Below are 27,275 nucleotides of genomic sequence, written 5' to 3' on the forward strand. Positions count from 1 at the left end.
TATTATCCTCGAGCTATTGAAACCAAAAATTCCTCTGTGCATGAAAAACCAGTTTTCTTTGCCTTGACTTTCGAAGTTTGGCTCCATATTGTCCCTCTATCCTTTCAAAAGGAGTTATTTGGAGACATAATGCTTGACGGTGCTACACATTTGCCCATTCATCGCTCCTGGAACTGTCTTTTTTTCCCTATTCAGTCCTTTGAGGTCCTGCATTAGTTGTTACCATTAGCCCTATATGTGTCTGTGCTGCACAGGATCTGTCAGGCAGGCTGTCCACTGCCAGCATGCTATTAGAGTGCAAGCTGTATACAAGCTCTCATGTGTATACATGCCATTATGTGTTCATTGGTGAGATTTGTTTTATTTATTTGTTTTTTGCCGCTATGATTAGAAAGCCATCTCCAATCATTCGTCTCCTTCACCCTCAAGCAGCTCAGATATGAATGTTCGACATGTATGAGCATTCTTTCTTGTCACACCGATCTCCCACAGAGTGGGAATTAAACTCAGGGAGCATAACATTTTCTCATAAGTGGACTGTCACTCCTCATTCCATGTACACACACCGACACGTTAATCCCCACATGCCTCGCTTTTGAGGGAAAAACACATTGAGAAAAAAAAAAAATTCTCTTCTTCCATTTCATGCTAGCAAATAAAAAAAAAATCTAATTTCATGGGAAATTTAATAAAAGGAAAAAAAGAAAAAGAGGAAAAAAACTGGAACGATTTCCTCCATCTCTCTTTAATTAGCCCATTTTAATTACTGCGCCTACAAGGCATCAGTGAACCTTCAGTACCTCTCTCTGGTTGCCTGAATGTAAATGTAAGGGTGCACATCCCAGCTGATCTCGCACTGAGATGTCAACTGCTTGATTACGGCGCCGTTTCCCATCATCCATCTCTTCTGCTTGCATGTCATCATGGAGGATCCAGAGCTAGAAAAATGACTCAGTCACATGGAAATGTGTTATGATAGTTAAAGTATGTCTGTGGTGATGAGCGATGTGCTTTAAAGACAAAATGACATGTTTGAAAAATGAGCTTATTTAACTGGGGAGCACGTAAGGAAAGATTTATATGTGTTATTTTGGAAGTTGAACAGATGTGCACTGAAGTCCGCCAATTATGGTTTCATCTTGCTATGATGAAAGTCTGATTTATTTATTTCTATCAAAAGTTTACTGAGCAATGTTTTTATAGCTGAATGTTTTTGTTTTCTCTATTACTCAATTAATTTGTTTGGCATTTAATATGCACTCCAGCATGTGTTTAAAGCAGTATGTATTCCTTTTGAGTGCTGAAGATCCTTATTCTGGTGTCTCTTACAGACATATGCCTAACTTTGTCCTACTGCTTGTCATTGCAAATATCTAATCAGTGCTTTAAGGGAGCGGTCCCCAACCCTCGGACCGGTACCGGTCCGTGAATCGTTTGGTACCGGGCCGCGAGAGTTGAGGCTCAGGTGTGAAATGTATGGTTTTCAGGGTTTTTATCGGTTTTCAGCGTTATTTTGTTATGGTTTTTATCGTTAACTCTGTTTTCCTGGGTCTTTTCACGTGTGTTATGAATAACTCTTCTATTTTTCGGTACCGGTACTAGTTTTATTTTGTTGTATTTTTCCGCGACACATTAAAGGCCGGTCTGTGAAAATATTGTCGGGCATAAACCGGTCCGTGGCGCAAAAAAGGTTGGGGACCACTGGTTTAAAGCATGTCACCACTGGACTCAAGAGCAGTGGAGATGATTATGGTGTGGGTTGTTTTTCAGGCATTGAGCTCAGATCTGTAGTCCCAGAGAAAGGAACTCTTAATGATTTCTGCATACCAAGATATTTTGTAGCAATTTCATACTTCCAACTTTTGTGGCAACAGTTTGGGCATGGCCCCCTTCGTGTTCCAACGTGACACAAAATAAGGTACACAAAGATATGGATGAGCAATTTTGGTGTGAAAGAACTTGACCTCAACCCTGTTTTAGCACTCAAAGTGTCATTCACCCAATCACACACACAGGGACTGCTGCTTTAAGGCATGTAGAAATGGTCAAAATGACCCGCTGAGATTCAAACAGAGCATCAGAATAGGGAAGAAAGGTGATTTAAGTGACTTTGAACGCAGCATGGTTGTTTGTGCCAGACAGTGAGTGGCACTTCTTGAGGTCAAAATGCGTTGTTCATGTCAGAGGAGAGTACTTTACGTTTATAGGGAAGACACAGTAGCTCAGAAACCACTCGTTACAGCTAATGTGTTGCAGAAGAGCATCTGCAAACATAAAGCTTGTTGAACCTTGAAGCACATGGACTACAGCAGCAGACGACCACACCGAGTGGCACTCCTGTCAGCTAAGAACTGGAAACTGCGGCTATAGTTTGGTGGAGTAAACATGAAAGCATGCATCGATCATGTAGATGGATTCCATGATATTATTAGTGACCGAAATCTCAGAAGAGTTATCACAACCACGGAGAATTGGGGCCGTTCTGAAGGCAGAAGGTTATTAGCAAAGTGTATCTGGCATGAATACAGCTGGTGGTCCTCGTTCTAATACTTGAGCTGGGCGTATTTATCAGCTCTCCACCTGCTGCAGGTACCTGTTTAAAACAGTCCTTCAGAATACCGTCATGAAATGTGTTTAACACGATTGACCTCAAAGACACAAAAAGAACCGACAAGCAAATTCTCCAAGATCCTAGATAGGCCTGCAGTATGCAAATTAAAGTCAATAAAGCATGAGCGTAAAGGCTAAATGAGGACATAGAGCTGTGACCTTTGAACTTTAAAACTCAAAACTCACAATGAAATTAAATAATACCGCTGCAGATTTGATTTGCAGGAGACCTCTCCTTGTAAATGATGTCGGAAGATTTGCCTGAAGTCATTTATTACATGTCAGATGTCAGCCCCTCTGACAGGCGACAATGAGGCTTTACTTAAAACGTGCTAACGCGCCGGAGAAAAAGTTTTAGTGAATAGGACGTGATTGCGAGGTGCAGACGTACTGATTAGCCTTTGACGCTCTGTGACATCTCGCTCCCTCACCTCCATTCCCCTCATTCACCGCCACGGCGAGGCGCGTTTGATTGGCATCTGAATAGTCACAAAACTCTGCGCACTGTGTGAATGGCCGGTGATGAACAGGAGCATGAGGTTCAAGTGCACTGATGAGAAAATGTCACATACGTGCCTGCCTAATCATCATCTATACCCCCTCCACTCTCTAATCATGATCCACACATTCTTACCTGTGAAGATGGAGTGTGTTCAACACCATGCCTGCCTCACGCATTTGAATATTAATTAAAAGTCATGCATGTGTAGTTGGAGTTCTGTCGTAGCCATTGTGCTCCTTGTGTTGTCTGCTTAATTGATTTTGCCTATTTTTCCAAAAAAATAACCTTCATTTCTTAGGGTTTCCATCATGGATGGAGCCTGGGGACTCCAAATATGTTGAGCATTTTAAATTTGATTGTCTTAAACTAAATTGCATACTGGGGGGGGGGGGGGGAACTAATCATGCATTCTTTCTAAATATTATCTATCCATTTCCTGAGAATAATCACCCCAATTCATTACTTCAAAGTCACATAATGAACTCTGTCAGAGATGCCCCTTGGATATGATGACTTCTAACTCAATTTTGACTTTGTTAACTTGTGAGTTTAGACTTGAGGAATGAGTTCAGAGTAGGGCTGGGCTATATCATACTGTTCACGGTAATACCGGTGTAATTTTGGGCAACTATAGGAAAATGTAATATCGCGATAGAATATGGGTAAAACGCGCATGCGCACTGCCTATGTTTACATACGCACATGGCGGCGACGCAGAATGAGAAGAGCGAAAGTGGATCGTTAAATGAAACGGATGAATCAGAATTGGTTTGTAAAAATGCTGCAACTTCAGTGGTGTGGAACTGGTTTAGCTTTCATCCGTCAGATACACAACAAAGCACTATTTTTGGTAGAGCATGCTAGTGGGCCGTCGTTATTACCGTGTTGTTTGGAAAATGCGGCACACTTAAACTCAATCCTTTGATTTTTCTGAAAATCGACAGTGCCCCTTATAATCCTGTGGGCCTTATGTATGAATTCTGGTTGTGTTTACTGACCTCGAAACGATTTTATGTACACGGCGCTCGAAAATCTGTCAAATGTTTTAGTGCGACTTTGCTAAGCTACGAAGCTGCACCGCTTGATGGATTGTCGGAGCATTACAGCTATCGTAGGCAGGAGCCTCGCGGAGTGATACGTACTGCGCTTCAACATAATATTACCGTATTGTGTGTGTATAACCTCTTAAGTTTTATGGATATTATACATGGTTATGCTGAGGATATGTCGGCCAGTTTCCACTGGAAATGCCTTTTGGTTAAACTGTCAGCAAGGAATTTGCACTGTTACATTTTTATATAACTTTAATGCACATTAAAAAAAAAAAGCTGCTTGTTTAAGTGAAAATACATTGATGGGTTTTTTGCACTAATAAAGTTGTGGAGTTGTAAAGTATTTTGTCTAGTGTCAATTATATCGTCAGTTATATCGTTATTGCAAATTTTCAAATGTATATTGTGATAAATATTTTTGGTCATATCGCCCTGCTCTAGTTCAGAGCTGCAACCTTTATGCATTACCAGAGAACGTGTGCAGGAGTTAGACTCTCATTCGATTAGATACTTTCACCCTGCTGATGATGTTTGGTGGCAATAGCAATGTTTTTTTCATTTGAGACGAATCTCAGGATCAGACATTTGATGCGTGTGCTCTGCCGAGGAGACTGAACTAGAGTCCTGCCTTAGCCACACACTGAAACACAGATTAGTGTGAGTACATGTGCCATTAAATTATCAAGTCCAAAGTTAGTTATGTAAGAGGCTACTTTAAGAATGTTAACTAATCTTTTTAACCGATTTAACACAATGATCAGTTCACAAACATGCTGAAATGTTGGCCTGTATTCAGAAGGTACCAGTGCAGAACTCACTCTGCAACGATGCTACTGTTCTCAAGGAAAGAGGTGTTACTTGATGACTGTGTTAAGCTTTAAGTCTTTTATCTGAATTGTACCTGATATTTAAGTAAGAAGATCCTTTTGCTGCTCCTTTGCCACCACAGCATGTTCGATTTGGCTGTTTTACCCCTGATGCCTTCTTTGATACAAACCCAAAGTGGATTTGCTCCTCTGGCTGGAATTGAACCAGTAAATGTGTTAACTACTATACTATGTGTGCATATGTCTAATACTTAAAGAAATTAAGATGTTTTTCTTTGTCAGTATTTTTTTGAGCTGTTGACCAAAAGGCCTGGACTGCTAACAACTTTCCCCACCTTTGTTGCATTCAGTTACTCAGTAATTACACTTTAAACAGGCAGGATGAGATGCTTTTTCACTATAAGCTTTGTGAAAATAGGATTTCCTGCAGAGCTAATGAGTTCCATGGAGGGAAGATGCTTTTTTTTTTTTTTTTTTTTTTTTTTTTTTTCGTTTTTCAACTTTATCGACTGTATACTTATTATGCATTCTTGTGAACTTCAGTGATGAATTTATTTATTCAATATTCTGTAAACATCCAAAATATTGAATGACATTAGATTATCTCTGCGACAGACTGTTGCCTGCAGATCAGATCAGACATTAGCCGGGTTGCCCGACGGGATTCGGTCACTTGAGCTGATTTGATCATATCTCATCAGCCGCGACCTTGATTCAACCCTCCCATGTGAGCGCCACAACAGCTCTTCATCTGATTATATTCAATTAACAATACACCCCCCCCCCCCCCCCCCCACACACACACACACACACCCTCAGAAAGACACACATGCTTTTTTACCAAAGTTGGTTTGATTGCAATTAACCACGAGGGAACTCAATGAAGGCTTAAAGAGGAATAATTCTCGCTTTGCCTGTCTGCTTTTCATTTAACTGCATGCAAGTTGCACTTTGGAATTTTAATTTCTTTAGATGATCCATAGCTCTACCTTTCGACTTTGAATAATGGCACCTCTCCAAAGTGATTTGTCAGTTCACTGAAGCGAAGCGAGTGGGATTCGGCTCGGATAAGGCCCATTTCTGTTTCTTTGCATAAGTTTGCGCGACCTATCAAGAATACGCTCGGTCATCAGGAGCGTCAGATCTTTTCGTCTTTGGCTCTCCTCCCGCTCTTCATCATAAGGATCTACGTTGCCCTCTTAAGTCACCATCACACCACCCATTAGTTTCTAATGGAGCGAGGCGATCCGACTGTAATCTGACTATCCCGTACCTTCCTGTGGTCTGGCAGGAGGCGCCTGAGGGAGCGGACTGCTTGCTGGATTTCTTTTTTTTGTCCCTAATGACACATGCATGTAATCATTGTGATTGAGGAGGTGATCGAAATTTCAGCTGGTACAAAATAAACAGACATGTTCAAATTCAGTCGCAGTGATGTCGTTGTGAATCTGCAGCTTGCGCCGTGTTTGCTGTCAGTTATTGGCTTCACCACTTAGCGATGATTTTGGCACAGCAGCCTGCAGAGCAGCTACTCGTATCCAGCTAATGATCTATTATAGATCAACTTGTTTACAGCAAATCTGCTCTCTGACCTTACCAGCCTCTCGCCATCTGTTTTCCTAGATGGCACCGCCCCAGAGCAGTGTATATTATGTGTGTATGCTGTTTGAGGGTGTGTGGAAAACGCGCCGAGTGTTTTTCCCCTAGCTCTCTCCCAACTGCTAATAACTCAAATCAGCGCAAAGTCACACTCCCGGACGTGCGTTCGTATGTCTGAGGTTGAATGTGTGTGTGTCTGTGTGTGTGTGTCTACTTCTGAAGCAACTAGAGGATAAATGCTTGCAAATATTCAAATCCAGCTCATTTAGGTCAAATATTTAATGATTCATGCTTCAATTACACAGCTAAAACCACATCTGCGTCCACTGTAATGCACACAGAATCACACTTTCCTGCACGAAACACACACTCTTATTGTTATCATTCATTTTTCCTGCCTCTCAACCTCATCACCTCACTGATTGGCCTAATGAATGGAGCTCTGCGGGCTGTAATGTGCCTGAATGGGCCACTCCAATTATTAGCCTGCCTACGTCTGAGACGGGAAGGACATATGGAATGAAGGCGAGATCGTTTTATGAAGATTTTTACATGCAGAATGAGTCTGCTGTTATGAAAACAAAATGCCTTATAGAACTTCCAGTGCAAACAAAGTACTTAAAGTGCAGTTTGTTGCTGTTGTTGCTGTTGATCTCACTGACATCATCCAGAGCCAAGGGCAGGAAAAAACTACCTGAAGTCTGAGCTTTTGGTTCATATAGGTTATTTGTATGAATTCCAACCTTATATTTGAAACTTTGACCATGTTTGACATAAGCATCCAGCATCGATGCATGACAGGAACTAAGGAAAAGCTTAATCGTTCCTCTTTAAGTAAAAATAGCTCACAAAAAAAGCCATAATACAGCTTATGTTTGTTGTTAATGTCCTCACGCAAATAATAATCTTTTAGGAGACGCAGATGTGAAAAAATACAGCTACATTTATTATAAAAGCACCTTATCTAGGAGAAAAGAAACAAGCACAGGTTACAGTAGTTGTGGTCATCCACTTCTGAAGTATATCTTTCCACAGAGAGTCTTTTTATCTGCTCGTCTGTGTCTGCTCTCACTTCCAGATAAGCGAGCACAGTAAGTTTCTGTACTATCTCTCAAATTTGATAATGAGCACTGAGAATGTCCTTGAGGCCTGTAGATACAAAATAGAGGAAGATGACAAATAGAGGAACCAGTGTCAGGTCACTGTGCTCGAGAATCTCTCCACTAATATTACCTTTTCAGTGGATATAAATGCCCCTTAATCAGAAGGATAAGAGTCAGGAAACATAATCTTATTACCCAGGAGAAGAGTGTGGTTTAGTTGCTGTGGATAAGAACAGGTTTGAGTTATTTGGAGTCGATATGTTTACAGGCGTGCAAAATAAAGGGGGGTGTCATGGGGGGTGCTTAGTTTTCACAGGATTATACAAAGTGCTGTGGAAAAGCTTAAGTACACCCCATGATTCAGTAGCTTGTAGAACCACCTTTAACTTTGTAATTGTTTTCAGTCTCTCATAAGCTTGTGGAGACATTTTTGGGCAGCTCTAGTACACAACGCCGCTTTACTGTTGCTTATACTGAGGTTTGCAGGCATTTATTTGGACATGGGCTGGTCTATTGCAGCACCTTGTGTAGTATCATTGTCCTGTTGCACGAACTAATTTTGTACATGCGTTTAGCTGGAGGTGGCAAAAGAACAGACTTTCATGACCATGTCTACCAAAACAACCTGAAGGAAAATGTCCAGCCGTCTCTCTGTGACCTCAAGTTGAAGCACATTCTGATTCTGCAGCAGGACGATGATCCAAAACACACTAGCAAGTCCACCTATGAATTGCCCTGTCAAGTCCTGATTGGGATGCTGTGGCATGACCTTAAAAAGTTGGTTCATCCTTGAAAACCCTCCAATGTGGCTAAATTACAACAATTCTGCAAAGATGAGTTGGCGATGATCTGAAACATTTAAGTTTGACAAACATAAAAAAACATTGGGAATCAGGAAGGAGGCAAATACTTTTTCACACCACTGTACTTTTTGCAGTTTCTCCGAGTGTTGCATACTCTGACCTTTCAGTGAATTTGTTGTGACACACTCTGTGTCCTTGTGCTAACATACAACTGAATGCTCCAGACCTTTAAAAGGCCCAAACTACTGGTTTTATCGAGGCGCTCACACCAATGATTAGCCACTCCTGGCTGCTACTTGCCGTCTTAATTCCAGTTTTAACAATAAGGGTGTAATCTGCACAGAGACCTGTAAAAAAACATGACTGCAGCAGTTGAAATGGTTCGACATTTGTTTTTATAAATCGCTTTCAAACTATTTCTTTTTTTCACTGGCTTTCTGTCTGCGGGGCCAAAAAATTCTGGCATTAACAGGCATCGATAGGCAGAGAGGCGGGCTTCAGCCTCTACAAAGATAGTTTTGTGTTAATGTTTGGCCGACAACACCGTTAACAGCTGTGTGAAGTGGATTTCAGGATTTTTCTCTTCACTCAGGATAACAATGTCGGATGGTGGTAAAATCATTAAAGCCTGAGTCTTACAGGTAAGATCTACCAGATTCAAATTTGGCAACCGTGGTTTGTATACAAGCCTTGAAAGCTGTGACTGAACACAGAAAAATCAGATTACTTTTTGCTGCCCAAAATATCCAATTTGTTTATAATACAAATGTGGGAGTACATGCATATCATAAAGTATTGCATAAACAAAGTCCTATGTTCCTATGATATGAAAAGGAAGAACTGATTAAAGATAATGTAAGATTTAAATGGATAATCGAGTCATTGTTTCAGCAGTCTGTTTTGCACGGACTGTTAATTAGCAGCTCATAGACGGCGCGTTAATAGGAGAGAGAGAAGTGCTGGTTTAAACACATCATTATGTCTTTTTTTGCAGTCTGATGTCTTGGCCGTGTAGCACGAGCCTCCTTACAGCTATGTGTGGTTTGATGGGGGCTGTCAGCTGGTGTGTTGCACTTGGGATGTAATGCAGCACAAATCTCACTTTTCCTCTCCAGGCTTTGATGTTGAGTCAATAACTATCTAATAAGACCTGATGGTAGGAACACGTATGCTGATGGTTGTATAGGAAAAAAACTGCAGGTGAGGCTTTCTTCCCCCCTCCTACCACCTTCAGGCTGTGAGCAATGTTGGCTCTCCATGGAAACGGGGAGTGCAAAGTGTCATTAATGTGTAGTTCATTATCTGTATAAGCAAGCTCTGTGGTGAAACAGCCCCTCAACAATCCAGGGGGCAGCGATACTTTTAGGCAAATGGAAACCAAAACGAAATCCGTTTTTTATGACGTGTGTTTACAAAGCAAAGAGTGCGGATTTTCCTTTGAATCATCCCGAGCGTTTCCAAAGCTGTTATTGCACAAGGAGGAGGGCGACGGGCAGAAAGAAAGAGGTGACGTATTGGAGGAAAGCTCAGTGTCGAGGGAGGTGGAGATGGAAACGGGGGGAGGAGCAGAGAGCCACAGGTGAGAGGGCGCCAGCCTCACAGCTCAGAGTTAATCACTCCTTCTATTTCTCTGTCAGATCCCGAGAGGAAGGAGGGAGGGCGGATGGGGAAGGAGGGGAGTCGGAGGGAGCAGCTGGCCTTGCGATGGCCACGGGGAGAAGAAAGCTGATTATTAGAGTCTGGCTCTGACTTTTGGGGAAGAAAGCTGGATGTGGGATTTTTCTTCCTGCGTTTGTGTGGGAATGTGTGTTTATGAACATTTATGAGGAGAGGGGGGGGATATGAGTTTGTGTGTGTGTTTTTGTGTCAGTGTGTCGTGTCCACACATGGGAAACAACACCAGTGTAACCACCGCTGATGTGTTTCGTGCTGCGGGAATGATGAACGAGCCGGTGTGATATTGGTGTTGCCGACATAAGAAATACGAGGCCCGGAGCTCCCTCGTCACCCACCTCCCTCGCTCTTTTGCTCCCTCATCTCCTGCTGCCGCCTTCCTCCTCCTCCCCTGCCACATCTCTCCCTCTCTCAGCCTTTCTGGCATGTGTGATATATGAAGAGTTTGCCCTGTCCCTGTGAGTGTGCTTATATAATAATGTGGCCGGCACCTCAGCGCCTCAGCTGGTGTCTCGCTCTTGTGTACGTGTGTGTGTTTAGCAGCGACTGCGCTCCCAGTTGGACCACACGTGCTTCATCACTATGACTGCAACAGCTGCTAGGGAGACAAACACTGTGGCATTATGTTTTGGTTTTTTCTAACTTCAGACCGAACACCAAAATCTGCCCGTTTGACCCTCGACACTTCGTCTCAAGTCCAATAAAACACGCTCGCTGTTGATGCTGCCACACTGTCCTGGTGTGGTCGTGCGTTGGCACTCTGTAAGTGCTCCCCAGAGCTTTCTAGAGCCATGCAAATGGGCACCAATGCAAGATATTAAATCCGGCGTGCCTCAGTTTTACTCAAGCTTTTCGTCAGCAATGCTGTGTGCATGTGAGTCCATTAAAAGCGGCCAGTCATAAGAGGACAAGTTCTTATCTGCGCTCGCAAGATGTGGTGGCTGGTTTGTACACTTGTCTCTTGTGAGTTGTGAGTCTTGTGCCATAAGATGGAAAATAAACATCTGTGAAATCGCCTGCGATTAAAGAAGTTGTGAATAAGTTTCCTCACTTGTTCTTGCTAACGCAACATTTGTTTTACAGCTCAAGTGTCCTGACTTTCTGCCTCGTTGTGATCACACCGCTCTGAGTAATCTTATATTTTCTGAAAGAGCTCAGTCAAAGCTGTTTGAGCTCTGACTAAGAGCAGAGACATTAAAGTGGACTGTCGCTCTCTGCACTGGAAGTATTAACATCACGCCCTGGAGAGAAGAAATTGACTCCACCGGCAGAGAAATTAGTTCCATGCGACAGAGTATACTGGCCCTTCAACCTGTCTGTGTGACGTTTTTCAAAGAGCTACCCTCTTCTGATGAATCCTCTCCACTAGGGCTGGGCTATATCATACCGTTCACGGTAATACCGGTGTAATTTTGGGCAACGATAGGAAAATGAAACATCGCGATAGAATATGGGTAAAACGTGCATGCGCAGTGCCTGTGTTTACATACGCACATGGCGGCGACGCAGAATGAGAAGAGCGAAAGCGGATCGTTAAATGAAACGGATGGACCAGAACTGGTTTGTAAAAATGCTGCAACGTCAGTGGTGTGGAACTGGTTTAGCTTTCGTCCGTCAGATACACAACAAAGCACTATTTTTGGTAGAGCATGCTAGCGGGCCGTCGTTATTACCGTGTTGTTTGGAAAATACGGCACACTTAAAATCAATCCTTTGATTTTTCTGAAAATCGACAGTGCCCTTTATAATCCAATGGGCCTTATGTATGAATTCTGGTTGTGTTTACTGACCTCGAAACGATTTTATGTCGTACACGGCACTCGAAAATCTGTCAAATGTTTTAGTACGACTTTGCTAAGCTACGAACCCGCACTGCTTGATGGATTGTCGGAGCATTACAGCTATCGTAGGCGGAACCTCGCGGAATGATACGTACTGTGCTGTGTGTGTATAACCTCATTTTAAGTTTTATGGATATTTTACATGGTTATGCTGAGGATATGTCGGCCAGTTTCCACTGGAAATGCCTTTTGGTTAAACTGTCAGACAGGAATTTGCACTGTTACATTTTTATATAACTTTAATGCACATAAAAACAGCTGCTTGTTTAAGTGAAAATACATTGATGAGATTTTTTGCACTAAGAAAGTTGTGGAGTTGTAAAGTATTTTGTCTAGTGTCAATTATATTGTCAGTTATATCATTATCGCAAATTTTCAAATGTATATCGTGATAAATATTTTTGGTCATATCGCCCTGCTCTCCACCTTGTGCGTAAGACTGAAGAGGGAGCGATGATATAAAGCAGGAAAAGAAAAATCCCCGGCCGCGACACATTTATCATGACTTTAACCTGTTCCTTTGTTATCCTCAAGCTTTTTTTTGTTTTGCTTTTGTAGAAGGAGTTGTGTTTATTTGAGACAGGAGAATGATTTTGTCTTTAAAATGACCATGATTTAAATGCAGTTGTTCTGCCTCTGGAAACACTCATTTTCCCAAAGTTCCATAAAGGAAACCATAACTTGAGTCCCCGTAAGACGAATTGCAACTCAGTCTCTCCCGCCTCCTGTTTTGTGGCGTCCCTCTGAGAGCCCGAGAGGACGAGCAGTCAGCCCGAGCCCCACATCTTAACAATCAAAGCATTTCATGCTCCCTGTGCAGGCGTATCCCTTTCTGTGTTTCCCTGCAAAGGAAACCTCCATCGTCTCTGATGGGCGGTTTAAAATCATAAACACCGGTCTCCTGAAAGACTAAACATGATTCAGTTTGTTGTTCTTACAGCCCGAAAACACAAACCAAAAAGTGCTAGCTAGCTTTGTGAAGGGCTCCACCCTTTGTTCCAGCGCTTCACTGGAAACGATGGCACGGTGATCCTCCTTGAGGATCATCCTTTTTATGCTCCCATAGTTAATTCTCAAATCTTTGCATTAAAATAAAATCATCCCACCTCATTCAGCTAAATTCAGTTAATCTCTTAGAAGAAAACTATAAATGAAAACATGTACTGATGCTCAACTCAGAGTGAAAGCAGCCAGGTTCTGCTTTTACATTGTGCTGCGTTCCTGTTTGTTCATCTTTGCAGATAAAGCTGGTGTTTATTAACCCGACTTCACTCGCTGTGTTCACCAGTGAGCCTTGGCCGATCATGACCGTGTCGCTGGTTCCATACTGTTCCTTGCTTGGACCACTTCTGATAGATACTGACCACTGCAGACTGGGAACACCCCGCAAGAGCTGCCTTTTTGGACCCAGTCGTATAGCCATCGCAGTTTTGGCCATGTCACTTGCTCCCCTGATATATCCCACCCACTAACAGGTGGCATGATGAACCACTAATCAGTGTTATTGACTTTCCCTGTAAGTGGTCAAAATGTCTTTTGTCCAGATTAAACTTCAGACTGCACAGTGCAGGGACCAGCTGTGATTGGCACATTTAGAGAACACTTGATTTGCTTTGGCTTTGAATTCTGCTGGTGGAGCACGCACTTTCAATATTTCTTGATCATGTTTAATTGTGTGAAGCCACATTGTGATTAAAATTCCACCATCTCCACCAACAAACAGGATCCTGCCAGACGCACGGCGACCACAAATACAATAAAACACATTAGAAGAAAATAAGAAGCTTGAGGGGTTTTTTTGCTTCATTTTTAAACTATTCTTGCAAAGAAGAGAAGGGTTGTTATAGGAAACACATTTCATTTATATTCTAATCCAATACATCTTTTTCGAACTCTTCCACGACATGCATTTTTAATTTCTCTTTGATATTTGGGCATATTGGGGCCCGATGAATGTAAAACCAAAGAATTACTGGATTTTTTTTTTTAACCTTATTTTTGTTTTTAAGAAAAATAAGAGCCACATATGAGGATATTCGTTTAAAATTTTGATAGAACAGTAGCAGCATAATGTCCTCGTAAGTGGATATCAGGCCCATGTAGAGCAAAATTGAGTATTTTAGTCTAAATAACCCAAAATGTGACGTCCACATATGTGGACGCCAGGTCCTAGGAGGTTAAAGTACAGCATTTTGAAGTAGTTGGGAAAGCCCACCTAACCTGAACAACACTTCTGTGCACATTTCCTGCTGTGCCTTATAAAGCAGCGGTCCCCAACCTTTTTTGCGCCACGGACTGGTTTATGCCCGACAATATTTTCATGGACCGGCCTTTAAGGTGTCGCGGATAAATACAACAAAATAAAACTAGTGCCGGTACCGAAAAAAAGAAAATTTATTCATAACACACGTGAAAAGACCCAGGAAAACCGAGTAAACGATAAAAACGATAACAAAATAATGCTGAAAACCGATAAAAACCCTGAAAACTATACATTTCACACTTGAGCCTCAACTCTCGCGGCCCGGTACCAAACGACTCACGGACCGGTACCGGTCCGAGGCCCGGGGGTTGGGGACCGCTGTTATAAAGAGTCCCACAATTCCTTGTGTAATATCTGGGGAACAAGGGTGGCTCCTTCCTGTAAGAAATGTGTTTAATTAGTAGTTTTTAACCTGAGTTGCTTTTTTAAAAAAATTCAGGGCTCACACAAAGTATTCAAAAAACCTTGTAACCAGTACTGGAGGTGAGTCGTGTCCTCTCTAACACTGTAAACGGGTTCCTGATGCCTGTTGTTGTTTTTTTGTTTCGTTTTGTTTTTTACATTGTGGAATTGCAGTGTCTGAAGTGTGGGAACTGGGTCAGCATTTGCTAAATTTGCATGAATGCAGATGCTTAGATCGTTGCACCAACAGACGGAGGGATTTACTTTGGTGCGTTAGTATTTAGATCAGTCTGTCAGAGGCATCAAAGAGACATTATGTTTAATGTGAAAGTACTAGCTGCCATTTGGAACTGCTGGCACCTCTTCAAACAGAAACATTTAGAGGGTCAAGTAGTGATGTCTCCGTATATGATTCATTATTTTGAAGCAGTCTTTTACCACAGGCCTGACACTTTCGATTAAGCGTTTGCTCGAGCGCTTTCGTTTGTGAGTGGGAGACTGGATGCGTCACTTTGGCCGCCTTTATGGTTTCTTTTCTAATCTTACATGCTGCTTGTGTGCACAGTCATTTCTCACTGAGTGTGTGTGTGTGTGTCTGCAGGCCTATAGCCAGGTGTGTGTATATCTGAGTGGTAATCCCCCACATCTGGTACATGTGCTGTATAGATTGAGGCTGGAATAGAAGCAGGATTAGCCCTGCTCTCACTGGTAATACAACCAATTTTCTACTTGTTTAAATAACACAGGCTAAACATTCCTCTGATGGTCCCTGCAGTGCCCTGAAAGTCTGTGGCTGTGTGCAGGTGAAGTGTGTACAGTACTTAACAGTTGGGTTAGTCTTTGGTATATGCCTGAGTGACTAAGTATATCTCTGTGAGACGAGTCTGAGTGTGTGATCCCTGCTTAATGTTAGGTGTTATTTTAAGGGAAAAGCAGCACTCCAAACTCTGGAAACACAGATTTATCTTATATTTAATGCACATATCGCTTGTGGTCTCGGGGTTGGTAATTTAGTGCATTGCATAAAAAGCCGGCTGCAAAAGTGTTTTATCACATACAGATATTTCCAAATGGTTTCATTGGAGTTTAAATGCAATCAGTTTCCATTAGTGCTGCACAATCAAAGTACAGCATGCGTTAAACAATAAATCTGAGACTGTATTGTTTGGGGCTATAATACGGTGGTGCGAAAAGTGCTTGCCCCCCTTCCTGATTTCCAATGTTTGTCACACTTAAATGTTTCAGATCATCAAACAAATTAAATATTACAAAGAGATAACACAAATTAAGGGTAAAAAGCACCAAACCCACATGGCCCTCTGTGAAGAGTGATGTCTCGTCAGTCCACAGAGTATTTTCCCAAAAGGGGGATCATCAAGATGTTTTCTGGCAAATGTGAGATGAGCCTTTGTTTTCTTTTTGGTCAGCAGTGGTTTTCTCCTTGAACTCTCCCATGGACGTCATTTTTTCCCACTCTCTTTCTTATTGTTGGATCATGAACTCTGACCTTGACTGAGACGTGTGAGGCCTACGGTTCTTTAATGTTGTTCTGGGGTCTTTTGTGACCTGGATGAGTCGCTGATGTGATCTTGAGTAATTTTGGTCGGCCGGTCACTGCTGAGAAGGTTCACCACTGTTCAAAGTTTTCTCCATTTGTGTATAATGACTCTCACTGTGGTTTATTGGAGTCCCAAAGGTTTAGAAACGACTTTGTAACCCTTTCCCGGCTGGTAGATGTCAGTGTATTTGTTTCTCAGGTGCTTCTCTACGTTCTGTCGTGATGCTTCGAGATCTTTCTTGCTTCACTTTGTGTGTTTATTCAAGCTGAACTCAACTTTTCAAAAAATGTGGTTAATCACAGTTAATTCAGGATTTTACAAGATGGGCAATAGGGGTGGGCGATATAAACAATATACGATAGAAATGATATAAATTTGGCCAACGAAAGAGTTTTTGACTATATCGCTCTATCGCGATAGCGCATGTTGATGACGTCATCAAGCTGCGCCTGTTTTGGTCGAAAGCATCGCAGCGGCTAAAACCATTATCATCTGCAAATTATGGCGGGCGACAGTCATAGCAAAGAGATGAAACACTTTTGAAATATGGGGAAAGCCAAAAACTGCGCTTCCTCCACTTCCGTAACATTGATTCATTAATGTTGAATTCTCTTGCAGCTGTTCTATTCCCATGTTGTTGCAGTATATTAATAACTAACCTCGTATTGTGGGTGAATAATCTCAGTTGTTCTCCTGACTGAAGTTTGGCCCGTGTATAGCATCCTGCTATGCGATTGCATTTGTCCTTAACCACCAGAATCCCTCACGTTAACTTTTATCGAGTGGAAAAAAAGTTGGCGTTCATCCTCCAGCTTCACTGTGCTAATGTTATGCTAACATAGCCGTGTTGCTAGCAATCACGTAGCACTACATTATATACCAGGTAGTCCAACTTCAGTAACCCTGCAAACGCCACTGCTGTTTAGTTTTTTCTCTTCATTTATGAAGGAAGTGGTAGCAGAGCTGTACATTTGAATTAGTTTCAAAAATCTCTCAGTCAGAACATGGTATGTCATGTTTAGGTGTAAACTAGCGAGCCAACTTCCTGTTAACTTCTAACTCCGTTAAATTTAATAAATTCTGTTTTCATGGATGTCAAACTTAATTGTTACACCCGATAAAGCAGCAACGCTGATGATTTAATTAAAGATGAAAGAATTTAGACCGTTTTTAACTCTTAGTGTTCGTTTGACTTTGGGACCTGAAGTGGAAGGAGTTTTGGACCCAGATTACTCCGCGAAGCTCCTCACTACGGCAGCCGTAATACTCTGACAATCCATCAAGCAGTGCGGCTTACCAAAGTTGTACTAAAACATTTTTTAACAGATTTCTGCAGGCCAAAATTGGTTCAGGGTCAGTAAGCACAACCAGAATTCATACATAAGGCACACTCTTGATTTTTGAGAAAATTAAAGGATTTTAAGTGTGCCTTATAGTGTGGAAAATACGTTATACAGAAGAAAAGAATATATTGCGATATATATCGTTACCGCACATGCTTCAAATTATATCGCGATATGAACTTTAGGCATATCGCCCAGCCCTAATGGGCAATTACTTTTTCACACAGGACCAGGTAGGTTTGGATAACTTTTCTCCCTTAATCGATGAGATCATCATTTAAAAAACAGTGTTTTGTATTTACAAGTTATCTTTGTCTAATCTTTAAATTTGTTTGATGATCTAAAACATGTAAGTCTGATAAATAAGCAAAAGACTGAATTCGGGGGAGGCGCAAACACCTCACTCCACTGTATGTTAGATGGTCATGATCAGTGCTGTGGATCACCTTTTTCTTTCTCTCTCAGTCTGCACACACTGATAGTTTGATGTGACCTCCTTGTTTCAGACTGTCAACAGTGGTTTGTATCTTGTTGTAAACCCTCTGTATTTCCCTTCATGAAGGCGGCTCTTAATTTTAGACTTGGATAATTATATACAGCTCCTTCTTCGAGAATGTCCTTGACTTTGTTAGATGTTGTGAATTTGTTTTTCTTAACCATAGAAATGGTTCTGTCATCATCCACTTTAGTTGTCTTCTGTGGTCTTTCAGGCCTCTGCGCTGGCCAGTCCATTCCTTCAAAAGAATTAACCAATTTGTTGACGTGGCCACTTGTATAAAGTTTTTTCTATGTCTCTGTTAGTTCAGTTTTTTAATGATACCTCCCTCACGTACATAACGTCTTTGAGCCTCATATTTAAAAATAAACTCAAAAGCTATAAATTATAGAGGTGGGAATCACCATACATCCCACGATACGATATTATCACAATACTTAACGCACGATACAATATTATTGCAATTTTTAAAAAATTTTTGTGATATTCAGATTCTGTGCATAAAGGTAAACTTTATCAATATTCATTTTATCTAATATGAAAGTCTCACACTCAGTCTTTCTCTCATTTCAGTTTTATTGTTGACAAACTGAAAGGTTTGTATTACAGTCTAGTCCAACTTGACTGAATGTAACCATCTGGTACAATTATAGCTATTCTGAACTATGCAATTTATGAAAACTATGCAGCCCCTTCAGCAACTGAAGAATTTGAAAGTAAATTAAAACAAAATATAATTTTACATTAAATAAAAAAGTTTTAAACTTAATTAAAATAAAACATGTCTTAAATTAAAATAAGTAAACTGTCATGTTTATTGCTGCCAAAAAAAGTTAAACACATTTGGACAGTGAAGGAATGTCAGGATTCTTGCTCAGAAAAAGGAGCTGATCAACATGCTCTGAAGCACAAAAACCTTTTTTGTAACAAAATATCGATTTCTGCTGTCCCTGTATCGATACATTATTAGCAAACAAAATATCACAATACTACACAGTATCGATTTTTTTCCCCCACCCCTAATAAATTACAAATTCATCACTTTGAATCAACTTCTGATATTTTGTTTTCTTCATTTGTGCGTGAAGTAACAAGGGAACAAGAATTCTTCCCTCATTAAATTTAAGTCTTTGAAAATGGCTCTGCACAGTTAATGCAGATTTACTGTAAGACCCTTTGAACTGAATCTGAAAGTCTGCACACCAATCACATCGTGGATTGCTTGATTTAAAATCCAGTGCGGTGGTGTAGTGAGACAACACTGCAACAGCACTCTCTTTGTCCAACAAGTCATGGACCTAATTGTATGTATGTCCTGTGTAGTCTGTATAGACAGATGAGTAACAAGCTTTAAAAAGCAAAGGCAGGTCATCTTGTTATAATGCAATGTTCTCCATGGTTTTTATACATATATCTGACACACATCAGTCATCTAAGCATTGCAAAAGACCAGTGACACCAGCAAAAGCCATGGCCACCTCATACAGGAGAAACTTGTAGAAAATGACAAAAAGCCTGTTTTCATCTGATCTCCAAGGTGCCCAGAGAATCTCTGGGATCCACCAGCACAAGCCTGAACCATTTAATGCACAGGACCCAAAGGAGTCTATCCTGTGTTTGTGCCCTCAAAGACAGATTATATACCATCAATCCATAAAAAACAAGCTATAAGATTGGGATGAAATGGAGTGAAATACATATTTCATGATCCTCTACAACCCAGCCAGAATTCTGGCTCCCACCGATGGGCATCTAGATCACAATCAATCAGCCAGTCAATTACAGATACTCCTGATCTCAACTCCTTATGTGTACATCTGTCCACAGAAGACCATCAGCAAGAAGATTGGTGATAAATGCAGATGTGATTATTCAGAAATGGAAGAAATGTAAAATCAGTCGCCCTCAGTCTGGTGCTTCATCCAAAATAATCATGAGAAAGGTGGTGGGTTAGCCCAAAACTACACAGAACTACAGTAATCAAATGATTGGTTCCCCTGTAGAGTTAGGAAGGTGATACTAGTGTTGTACCTTAACTTTGGAATCATATTTTGACCATTTTTGTATATGTAATATGCTTCTATATTAAATACGCAGCAAAAAAACAGCCAAATTATGACGTTTCTTGAATTTAAATGAGAAAATATGAAGATGTAATCAGTGTAAAGGGTGAAATGACTTTTAATTTTCAGTACTCAGCAGTTTTTAATGCACAGCCCTGCAGCCAGCCAGCCTCATAAACGACTCTGCATTATCCCCCATAATCCAGCATTTCTAATAATACATACAATGCTCTTTCCCTTAAAGCTGAAGCTAATAGAACTGCGTGAGGTCTCTATGTGTTTTATTAATATGCCTCCTGGAATCAGCTGAATATAACCGATTGATAATATCCACCGGTACAGTTTGTATATCCGATTATCCAGCAGCCGCTCCAGCTTGAGCATTACCGATCTTTATAGCTAAGACTAATTACATTCACCTGCTAGCTGATTTGAAAAAAGAGCAAATGACTTTCCACGCTTTGCTCCTGATTGATTGCCATTTCTAACGTGATGTTATGGATATGGAGAGCCAAATTTGTGCTCATTCAGCCCTCCGTACCTGTGCTCTGTCAATATTCATCAGGCTTTACAGCTGTGGAGAAACTCATTCTCCACACGTGCTCTTCCGCTCTTTGATGAACAGCCTCTAATTCATACATGGAGGGAAGATGATGGCGTTGCAAACACTTTCACACAGGGATATTCACACCTCAGCTGCTTGAAATTCAGAAACCTGAAAAACAACAGCAGATGTGCAAATGCACACTTACATGTAGGAGCCATATGGAGAAAGTGTTTGTTTTTGTTCCGCCGGCTGACCGAAAACTGCAGTTTGAATACTTTTAGCTACGGCGCGATCCGAAAATGTATACACAGAGTTAGATCGTCAGGTAGTGCAGGCTTTCATTTTCTGCAGGCGAGTCAAGACACTGAGCGTGGGAGGCTTATACTCTTTGATTCAGATTTAAGTGTTTTTTTTTTTAAAAAAAGGGATCTCTAAAATCGTCTGTACTTTAGAGAAGAAAGTGTGTGTGTGTGTGGGTATATGTGTGTGTGAGAGAGAGATGATTGGGTTACCATACTACTGTCAGGATGCTGTGCACTCCTTCTGAATTATGCATCTCTCGTTCAAAGAAAGAATGAAGAATAGCGTGAGAGAGAGAAAACGGAGAAGAGGGGGGCAGTCGTAAGATAAATGACAACAGCACAAAAGCATCTCAATAGACTGGTACCACACACACAAATGTACACACACGCACACACAGCAGTGCTAGACAGCGATGAGAGAGGAGAAGAAAAATGGGTTGATTAGTACCAGCGGATGGAAAAGGGAAGTGTGTATGTTTGTTTGTGAGGTTTTTGTGTGCATGTGTTGGTGACGCTTATGTAAAGGTTAGTGGTATCCACATGCAGTAGCCTTTGACTAAAGCAAGGTGGCACTGTTTATCCTCTAACTGTGAAGTAGTAGTAGTGTGTGTTTCAGACTGTGTCTACACATAGTCTAAGATATATATATATATATATATATATATATATATATATACACACACACATACACCAGTATGTGTCTGGTGTGTATTTTTAAATGATGGCATTATGAAGTGTGTGAGCTTCTCTGTGCTTATCATACTATCCTCTTCCTTGTCTGTTCCATAAAGCACTTGCTGCATTTGGCTAATTAATTTTTAGCACGTACATAAATTATTTAAAACACCCAACTGGTCCATCTGTGAGTTGCAACATGTAAAAATATCAGCAGGATAATTTCATATCCCGGCTGTTTAAAAATTCAGCAGTGATAAATAGGATGCACGCAGTCGTCGGCGTTAACATAAAGCTTGAGTAAAAGAAATGTCAGTCATAGTAATAGTCATGATTTTTAAGTGTATTGATTCCCAATGAAGAAATCCTGTTTGTTTTGATCTCACATGTCAGGGAGGCCAAAGGTTGGGCTTGGGCATTTTAGAAAAGCAAATGGAGTCCTTGTCCAAGATCAGTACCTCAGAGATTACCTCTGTAGAAGGAAGGTAGGTCAACTAATCTGGACACAAAAATACAATTTAATTAAACATCTGAGAACATGTTGAAGTTAACTAAATGATGACCAATAGATATAGAAAGCCCAAAGTAGTATTAAAAAAAAAAAAAAAAGTGTAAAAAAATAAAATCACAAACCAATAAAATTGACACGTCCATCTGAATCTGGTCTTTAGCAGGTCTTAAAATAGTGTAAGTACAACCTCAGATAAACAGCAATACATGTCATTATTTATTTAATTAACTACACCCTTATTCATTAAGAAGGTGAGTAGCTGGTGATCAAATGCACTAAACTAACTGATTACCAGCACACTCTGTGTAAAAGCAGAAGATTTGACAATTTGCTGTACAGAAATGTTTCAGCATGCTTTAACACAATACCAGCGAGAACTAAAAAAATTGGTAATGATGTATAAGGTTATAAGGCCGTTTCTAAACAATTTGAAGTCGTCATACTACAATGAGAAAGAGGGAAAACATTCAAGATGGCTGCCACTTTTGAAGTTAAAATGAGTGAAAAATGTTTGAAGACAAACAAGTTTAGCCAATGTTAGCTAACAAATTAGCTAACAAATTGTTAGCTAAACAGTCGTTAAACAGTTTGCTATCCCCAATGTTTAGTGACATTAAATGGATATGTAGAAGTGGATACATGCTTTAATTGTAATCTGATCGTTATAGATGCATGGAAACGGTTAGCTAACCAAAACTGGTACATTTTTAAGCTAAATGTAATCGCAAATCTTGACTATTAGGCTGAAATTAGTCCAGATCCGAACATATCTGAACACCAGAGGTGCTGTTTTTGACAAGGTTCTTGAGTGGACTGAACTGCAGAACTACGTCATATTTTATCAAGGTGGTGTTGAACCGTGCCCTGCTCCTAGCTAACAGCCATTTTAATGAAAAAACTGTCTTTGAGTTCTCATACAGGTAAAACCTGCTTTGCTATGAGTGCGCTTCCTGCAATTACAGTATTTTGTGTGTAGTGTAATAAACAATAGATAGACCTTACAAACATCAAAAGTATTTTCATACTGAAAAGCTCCTACTGACACTCACTTTGTTGTGTTTCTATTTTGTCATAATGACAGACATACCTTTTTCAAACAGCTGAAAGCAGATGAATCACAGGTGCCTTAGAATATAACAAAGTTGATTTGAAAGTTTTATGGAAAATCTTAACTTACAGTGTTAAAAACAAACACCTAGATGCCCTAAGGCAGCCTGAGAATATGTGTGGGATCACAACCCTTTGAATTCTTAGAAATGCAATTTCTATTTTGGCTTAGTCATTTAAATCTATTCAAACACAGCAGAGTAAGAATAATAAAGATAAATAAGTATAATAAAGTAAAATAAATACATCTTAATGTAATAGAGGATGTGTGTGGGAGGATGTACGCTGCCTATCTTTAAATTTTAAAGATAGGCAGCAAATTTTCTGTGTGCTTTGTCTGCTGAAGGCTTTATATATGGCAACATCTTATAACTCTGTGCCCCAGGCAGTGTGTACATACACAGACACATTATTTATCTATAGCCATGCTTCACACATGGTTTTATATGTGGCTTTCATGTATTTCTTGGTAATCACTTTGGCTCTGCAACACACACGCACACGCACACACAAAGCCCGCCTGGTCACGCTGGATATACACACAGTGTTGTGATTTACAGATGATCATAACATGGCAGTATAGAGGACTTAGTTATTCATATTTGTCGTGAGTATCTGTGTGTGTTTGTTATGGAAATGAGACCGAGGGGTCACATTATTCAGCAGTAGTTGACATGCAGCCTCCCCAGGTCCATATCAATATCCCCCCACGGACGCAGCAGGAAAAATAAGGCAATTTGTTTCCTAGAATATTAATGACAGTCAGGAAGGACCGAGAGAAACTGGTGTTAAGTAAACGCTCTCTGAACCATACAAGGTGTTGTTCTTCATCCTGGGGCAGAGAGGCCTCCAAGGGGAAGATGTTGGTATTGTAATTGAAGGACTGAATTTCAAATCGCTGTGCTTTGGAAAAGTGAGCTTTTCCCAGGTTTATTTAAGTAGCATCCTACAATATTCATCTTTTCTATTCTACACCGTTTAAGGCCTCAATTACCCAAACAAAAAAAAAACCACACGCACACACATCCCACTGTGCTGAAATCAGGTTATGTGCCACAGATGTTCACAGCTGTCCAAATGCAGTGGTGGTAAATGCATTTAGTTTCTGATCATGTTCTAAAAATGCATCAGCAGTTTGCTCTCTTAGAAACACATTGTTGTTCCATTAATAACAGATAATCCACCGATTTAACCAGTTTCTGTGAAACTGGGCAAAGACTGAAATATCTCTGATGATCCATTTGAAACACATTTGTTGTCCGAAGAGGATGAATCATGACTGGAATTTGACACGTTGTTACAATAAAGTGTTTGTAAACTGTTTAACACATGATACTAGTATGATTTATTAATGCTTTTTAACTCCCAAGTTTCTTATTTAGAAACATTATCTGTCCAAAAATGTTAAAATCTATAAACCACCTTCAAATAGAAATGGTTTTATTTGTCACTCGTTGTGTAATAGGGGACAGTTGTTGCTATTGGATGATCCAGACTTTGTGGCGTATGTAACCCTCTTAAACATTTGCCACCCCATCTTACGCTGACATTCACTTCATTTGGTGACAATGTGGTTTTAGTTGGCGCACTTTTGTGTTGCTGATGGCTACTTTGTTACAGGGATGTCAGAAGAATTGACACTTTTAATGCCAAAATTCTAAAAATGAGATGTTACTTGTTTCTTTTTTCCTTTTTTTCCCATTTAGTGCTGTAGGTACGTACTGTAGGAAACGTATGTGATGAGACTGCAGTTGTTCCAGAGCTGACAGGGGCAACATACACCTACAAATGGCTATAAGCGCTACTGTACTTTTCACACAAAGGGAAGGAAAAACTTCCAATTTAGTGAAGCACCTAAAAGGCTAGCATCCAGATCTGAATGAATTATCCTTCTGATGTTACCCTAAAATTTCCATGACCATCTTGTTTGGGACAGCTGGTCTGAAATCAGCTTTATTACTTTAGCTAAAATGTTTTCTGTTATAGAAATGCTTAAGCTAAAGTCCCGTAACTAACATTATACCCTGTAGTAGGCTACTCAGCAGCCATCCTAATATTCAACTAGTTCCAAGGTGCTTTATATTGTAGGGTAAAACCCTACAATGACACAGAGACAATAAAGAAAACCACAACAATCATATGACCGTCCCACTGAGCAAGTGCAGTGGCAACATTGGGAAGGAAAAACTCCCTTTTAACAGGCAGGAACCTACGGCAGATCCAACCAGTTGGGAGTGAGTGGAATATATTTCAGTTTCTGCCCTGTTGCTGCTTTTATTTGCCAAAATGACATTTTTATTAAACGTTTAGAAGGTTCTTAATAATGGATCTTTAATTACAATGGATGATCAGTTTGATTTCATGTTGACCTGGGTATCAAGAATCGTGTAATTCTTTTGGTCCTCGACTGCTAAATTTCTGGTATCAGCACATCCCTACAAGTAGCAGGACCCCACTTAGATTTGCTGGTCTCTGCTCACTGTGTACTTGGATTGTAATCAGCATGTTTGTATTTATAATGTGAACCTGTTAGCATGCTACTGTTAGCATTTAGGCCTACTGAGGTGCACTGTATCTTTAAACACATCAAGCAAAGGTACATTTATCTTAATTTTACTTAGGTGGTAGGAAATGCTGCTGTTCCAGGGTAACCAGGACAGGCTTGATGAAAAGGTGTAACTGGCTCTTTATTGTGTATCCCTAAAGTGTTTTTAGGTCTTCTTGGGGTGGTCTGTTCTGCTCTGAATTCAAACTGTAGCTTGTCAGCAAATGACTTGACTTTCCCCTTCGTCAGCACCCAACAACCGTCACCTATAATGGCACCATGTTGGGATACGGCACCCTTTATGGACTTGTTCTAATTAGCTGTTAATTACATTTTTTATACATAGAACCAGTTTGTTTAGGAAAAACTTTTCTTTTTATTTGTAAGAAGTTTTTTCTTAACTTAATAGGATTTTTCTTGAGTTTTCTTTGAGAATACTTAATCGCACATGTAAATGCAAAGGCATCTTGAGCAGATGCTACTTGATTGGATTGGGTCAAGTTAAAGGTTACGGCTTAGCGCCGAGCATCTCGTGATCAATGGAAAGTCATCGCCGAGACTCAAAAACAGTACTTCATTTTGTTGATACTTTGTGTTTGATTGAGTGATGAGCGGAAGCAGCGGGGCGGCCTTCATCAGCATCACTCCCCTGCCTGTGTCAGCCATAAAAAATTAACTCCTGAAAAGCAAATCATCATCATCCCTCCATACATTAAAAGAAGTTGTTCTTCAAAACAAATAAATCGTTCTCGAGGGGAGCTCATCATCACTGTGTATTTGCGCGTGGTAGTTTGTGTGTGTGTGTGTGTGTGCGCGCGTGTCACGTTATGCTCGGAGACTTCTTCTTTGATTGATGCTGTCAACGAGTATGGAGAAAGAGACGGAGGCTCGGGAGAGTTGGAGATAAGCAGAGAAAGAGGAAAGAAGATAAAGAAGAGAGAAGGAGCTCGCGAAGCATCCATCAGCCGGCGCAATCAGATTGTTTTCCTGGCGATCTGTCTTTTCTTTTCCCTTCTTTGCATCTGCCAGCCGCTCAATCCCTCATCTCGCAGCTCACGCCAACGCTCATACGTATGCGCGCATGAATACAGTTGACGAATCTCCTTTGCATGGCGTTGGCCAGGTGTCATGAGGATATTGAATCACGGGAGGTTGAGGTGAGAGGCGGCGTCACAGTGTGATGGATGATGCATATCTCTCCGCCTACTCCGTGCGCATTGTTTATACACACACACACACACACACACACACACACACACACACACACACACACACACACACAGGGTCTGTTTGGTTATTGTTGTTGTTGTTAATTGACGCCCTAAACTCGTCTGTTGTTTTATTTCCTTCCCTCGTTCCATCGCGGTTATTGCTTTTCATTAAGTGGTCATTTCCCTTCGCCGCCGCCATCTAATGAGAGCGTCACGCCGCCACGCGCCCATTTATCAAAC

At 40.7% G+C, this 27,275-nt stretch overlaps 1 protein-coding gene across 1 annotated transcript in view; it reads left to right on the forward strand.

Annotated features, from left to right (window-relative positions):
* pard3ba (par-3 family cell polarity regulator beta a) overlaps positions 1–27,275 on the forward strand; it is a 205,305-nt gene that overhangs the window by 14,445 nt on the left and 163,585 nt on the right. The window lies entirely within an intron of this gene.

This window comes from Neolamprologus brichardi, chromosome 23 (assembly GCF_056152115.1).
Source record: "Neolamprologus brichardi isolate AB-2024 chromosome 23, ASM5615211v1, whole genome shotgun sequence".
Classification (NCBI taxonomy): domain Eukaryota; kingdom Metazoa; phylum Chordata; class Actinopteri; order Cichliformes; family Cichlidae; genus Neolamprologus; species Neolamprologus brichardi.